The sequence below is a fragment of the Calidris pugnax genome, unplaced genomic scaffold (assembly GCF_001431845.1).
Source record: "Calidris pugnax isolate Ruff unplaced genomic scaffold, ASM143184v1 scaffold81, whole genome shotgun sequence".
NCBI lineage: Eukaryota > Metazoa > Chordata > Aves > Charadriiformes > Scolopacidae > Calidris > Calidris pugnax.
In genome coordinates this window covers 3,504,039-3,509,705 of record NW_015090880.1, presented here as the reverse complement: position 1 = coordinate 3,509,705, position 5,667 = coordinate 3,504,039, and positions in this window count along the sequence as shown.

Here is a 5,667-nt window from a genome sequence, read left to right as displayed (position 1 = left end):
GCCACAGACGAAGGAAAAAAAAAATAGTCTAGTGGTCTTAAACCTACCCTTCCCTCTCTTCCCTAAGCTCCTTTCCTCCACATTAGCACTTCTGTTTGTTTTTTTTTCCCCCCTCCCTGCACATTTTTCCCCACGGAAATTCAGCATATTCCATCAGTTTGCCTGGAAATATATTTTTCAGCTTTTGTTGCCTGTACACAAATGAATGTTCATACAGCAATGGAAGAAAAGCAATGACATGAAAGAGAAACCTGTTTTCTGATTTCTACATTAAGAGGAGCAGTAAGCAGTAAAATAAAATAAAGTAAAAAAACCCTTCCCCTGTATGTAACAGATACGTGATATAGACTGAAAAAGTCTATTCCTTTACAGTGATATTTTATTCAGTTCTACCTTAATTTTAATCATCATTGTGAGGCATCCCTGAGCTACATTTGACAATGCAGATCCCTCTGGGCTGGTAATGAGAGCGGTGTAGCACAGCCATCCTTCACCCAGCCATCTTCTGCAGCCCCAACCATCTGCTGGTGACGCAACCAAAAGTCACACTCGGCTGTTTTAATTCCAGATGATCACCATTGGATAACTTCTCTTCACAAGAGCAAACGATGGCTAAACGTAAAACAAATGCAGCCTGGAATTTCATATTCTGCAGTATTCACCTGGCGTTTCCGCTCCCTGCTATTATCCCAAATCCCTTCTGTTCTCTGCCAGTCGGAGCAGAGAAGCAAGTGTTGCTGTGGTTACACCGGGGAAATAGGCAGATGCTGCAACGTGCATGATGACTCTTCCAGGAAATGCTTCAAGATAATTACAAGTAGCGATTGTGCCAGGGATATTGCTTGTTCCTGTGTCTCTTCAGATAATAACTTTTATAACCTCCTTGGCTGTGTCCTCTGGAAGGATTTGAGGATTGTAAGAAGTCAACTGAGATTATTATTTCCCTGTGTCTTCTCCCTCCCAGCCTGGTTGACAGCCTTCCCTGCACCTCAATAACCTGTGCTCTATGTCTCTCACCTCCAGTTCTTGAGCTTTAACAGTATTTTGGCATCTCTTTTTTTATTCTTGAAATTTTTGGTGATTGAGGATTTAAAACTAGTCTTTCAGAACAGCTTAAACTCCTGAGCCCAGTGCTTTGCTGCTGCCTAACCTGTAAGTGCACTTGGGCAGTGTCAGGTTGATGGTTGGGCTTAATGACCTTAGAGGTCCCTTCCAACTTAGCTCTATGATTCTATGTTTGACATCAGTAGCTGTATAGAATTTTAACTCTAAGCTTTACCACCTCCCTGGAGCTCTTTTCCTGGGTGTGCATACCCCAAATCTCTTGTTTTTTATTGATGCAAAGCACCTGGTGCACAAGCTGGAGGAAGGATTTCCAGCAGAGTTTGCCTGTCTCCTCATGGCTTCATTCCTCCTGGTATGACCAAGGCAGAGATAACTGGATACTGAGGCAGATAGATGCTGGTCCATATTCTCCTCCAACACACCTGTACTGGTGGGACTGGGTCTCCAGCAGGGCAGCCTGGGAGTGAGGACAGGAGGTGGGACACAGAGACCTGACCCACCTGAGGCTGGAGGATCCATTTCCAATTTTTTGTGGGCAGCAAGAACAGGGTGATTTAAATAAATCCCATAGCAAAAAAACATCCTTTAGTTTGATTTCAGCATTATTTGTTACCTTTGCCTAAAGGTAAAATGCAAAAGCTCCAGAGAGGCACAAAATTTAAGACACGTGAAAGGCATCTTGAGCTTCAGTGTTCCCTGTTTACTGGGACCTGGCTCCTACTGAGGCTGTGAAGGGATGTGCCCACATCTGCCCTGGTGTGTTTGTAAGGAGTCCAAGCATCGTACTTAAACTTAAGAAAACAGCGGTGGAAATGCCCTCTCTTCCTCTTCCAAGTCATCTCTGAGAACTGGCCTTCAGTCAGTTCATTCATTACATTATTAAAAAAGCATAAGCAGTCAGGGAATTCAGAATTCCCCCTCTCTGTAACTTTGCCATCACATCAGAGTTGCCAAATACATATAATTTTTTTTTTCTCCCCCATACAAAACAACAAGCTTAGCTGCTTGTCTGAGACTATTCATTTTCACCACATCAGGATCTTATTAATTCTTGATGAGAATTCAAGCATTAATCAATTCTTGATTGAATTGTCCCCAGAGGGAAAGAGGAGAAACTGGGCCAGATTTGCCTTTTGGCTGCTCTGAGCTCTGTGTCTGACTTAACACACATGGCAACAGTGGTGTAATCGGTCTGCTCAGCTTCGACTCTGTATCAAATGCAGCTTCACAGTTAATGGAAGATTCTGAAGACAATCTCTCCTCCTACAGGTGCTGTCTGATGAGAAGAAAGTGGCCAGAGCCCCCACAGTGCTTTACCTTTGCAGTCCTCCTGAGAACAGCCCAAGGGTTGCTCTACCAGGGGGTTAGGCAAGCACAGAGCTGCAATGAGACCAAGGTGATTAAAAGGGAGGGGAAAAAAAATAAAATATATATTTACAGCATCCTTCAGCTGGGTTTTGTGCATTGCAGCCATACCTTGGGGTCTGGCCAGCAGGTAAGGATGCAGGAGGACTGAGCACTGGGGGTCTGAGTCATGTCTGGGGTCAAAGAGCCTCATTCTTCTGCTGGTCTCAAGTCTCGGTCAATTTAGATGCAGGGATGACAGATTTCTGCAGTGGGGCTGGAAATCACGTCCTTGCTGGCTGTTAAGAAGTTCTTATATTGAAGCTGTTTGCCTCTAGTGCAAATCTTCCAAGTATACTGTCTGCATGAAAGGTAAATCAAGTCAGACTTTTAAACTGAGATTTCCTCGTGGTTTCATTTAGTCATGGCATACTGAGGAATTTGCATTTAGATTTATACAGTTGACCCACTTCCCTGTAACCATATTTTGCAGAAGAAGGAAGTTTCCCTGTGAGATTTGTAGAGCTGTTTAGATGAATTTTACTTGACAGCTCCATGTCATTTATTTTATGACTCCATTGCAATGAATTAGAAATAATTTACCATTGTGTTAAAGGTTTGCCCTATTTTTATAGGGAGCCCAACTTCCTTTATTTTTCTTAGACTTCTCATGAAAAGTAAAATGTGATGACTTCAATTTCAAGGTGAATTAGAAATGGCACAAACTCTAAAGGGATGCCTACAATATGCTTAATTTGAGCTGCACTGTCATTGTCAGGTTGTATATCTCTGAACATAGGAGTGTGGATTTATTGTGGGTTGTTTTTTTTTTTCCCAGTGAGTTTACTACTGATTCTTCAGAAAAGATTTTTCTCTTTCTCTCCTCCTCCCGAGGCTAGAAGTCCAGTCAGACTGTCTTCACACTCAATATATTTTTAAATTCTAGTGTTTACATTTCTTCTTCCTTTGCCCTACTCAGAAGTTTAGCAGGATACAGCAAGCAGTTTTGCATGGACAATGTTGGGTGCATTTCCCCGGCAAAGGGAATTTTCTGGTGTGAGCTCTTACTAGAGAAAAATGCCAGATGAGACAGGAAAACCAGTTTTCCTTCTACCTGGCTTCTTGACCCCTGCATGTCACTTTATCTACAGCCAGAGCTGGTGTTGGTAGGGTTGCTGGGGTTGGTAGCCAGAGTTGATGTTGTTTTGCAGTTACTGCCTGCTTCACTTGTACGTAAACCTGCCTTTTGTAATCTTTTCCTTTGCAAAATCCTTTGAAACTGACAGATAAAAATTATTTCTAGAACTGTTCTTATTATTTTTCTCCCTCGTTCCAGAAAAAAAAAACCACCTTAAACAAAATTTTATAAAACAGATGTCAAAAAAAAAAAAACCAAGAAAATTTTGTTCCTGTTAATTGCAAGAAAACCAGCTGTTGAAGTCCCTATTGGTGGTTCCTCCCATCACCAGGGAGGGTTGTACAGCAAAGGTAGCACCTGGTGGGATGGGAATGAGCATCCTCAGTGCATGGTAACTGAGAGGCCAAACTGCTCTCCCACCACCCCGTGTCTGTGCTGGAGCCATCTGGCAGCTCAGCCAACACTATCTCATTTCTGAGCACGGGCTCTGAGGATGGACCTGCAATGCTCAGCCTCAGCAGCTTGCTCCTTCCCACCTGCTCATGCAGTTGAAAACTGTGTTTCATTTTTATTCCTTCCAACCCCTTCAAAGTCAACCTCTGCTGCTCTGGAAGCAGTAACCCCACCTGCATTAGTGTAACCCCACTTTGAGCACGAAGTGGATGAGCGAGGGCTGTAGGAACTCTCCTGCCCAAGCCAAAGAAAAGGCAGGTTCAGAGGGGCATCGGAGCCTGGGACAAGGACAAAGCATTTGGGCACTTCCTCTGGGCTCGGGCAGAGAGCTGAGCTAACCTGAGAGAGAGCTACTGAGAAACTACAAAAAAGGAGAGCTTTTTAAGCTGCTTTATTCAGATTTTCTGAATTGCAGTGGAAGCGTGGCCCTGCCTGCCCTGGGAAAAGCACACGGGAATGGGGGGAGCTTTAATCTCGGTGCTGGAGGAGCAGAGCTGGGGGGCTCTGGGTGGCATGGGGAGGAGCAGCCACCCCTGTGTCAATCCTCTCTGGTTTTGGGCTTAAAGTAGCAAGATCTTTTGCTGCTGCTTTGTGCCTCGGAGAGCACTGCAGTGCCTTTGCAGTGCTGGAGCATCACTGGTGGTGCCTGTCTCAGCAGGCTTCAGATACCCTCAACAGACATCATCATCATCGCCACGGTGGGTAACAGCGTTGGTTACCTCTGGTTTCACCTGTGAATGGCTCCAGTGGATTTAAAGGGGTGAAAGAAGAGAAATGTCCAAATGCTCTTCTCAAAGATCCTTCCTGTTCTAAGCAAGAAGGGAAATACCCTGGCAGTAACAGCATAAAATGGGGATTTGGGGTTTATGGGTTGCTGTCCTTCCTCCTCTGGAAGGAGAAGGCCTCTATTTCAACCAGCCTCAGCTAGGACAGCATGAATAGCTGAGCAGAAAGGGTAGAAAACTTTTCTTTTTTTAAAAAAAAAAAAGGTCAGTAGGGGACTGACGGAGCACTTAAAATGAAGATGTCAGCAATGGAATGGAGATTTATCAATTCTAGTGACCTGTATAAACAGATGAGAGGAGTTGTAGTGGTCAGTTATAACCATGTAAATTTAATTAAATTGGTATTGCTTGCAGGAAATAGAGAGTATTGAATATAACAATTAGTGGCTCTTTCTGCTCTTTCAGAAGAAGTGAGCAGGCAGAAGGCAGAGGGAAATGGCACTTAGAACAGAGTGCATTACCCTTGTCAGTCACAGGCAATTAATACAAATGAACCATCAGCGTTCGAGTTCAATTTTTCTAATAGCTAAAATAGGAGATGGGGCACTTGATCATGTCTGCTAGGAAAACAAATCCCAGGGGAACTTTTTCGCTCTGTGTTTTGCAGCCTGTGTTTGCAGGGGAGGAGGAGGAGAAGCGCAGAATGGTAGGGTCCTTTCCTCGGAGAGGCAGATGGGGAAGGTCTCAGGCGGCTGGTAGGAGATTCCCCTTGGTGTTTCTTAAAAACGGTGGTTGACATTTCCCAAACTCAAGATGCTTCGCATCCAGCAGAAGGGAGCTCTCAATCAGATCCCATCTCCATGGCAAGAGAGTAATTGATCACCAAATGAGAAGTTAGTGGTTGCTCGGTGCAGGGAAGCACGGTTTGATTATGTCTAGTAT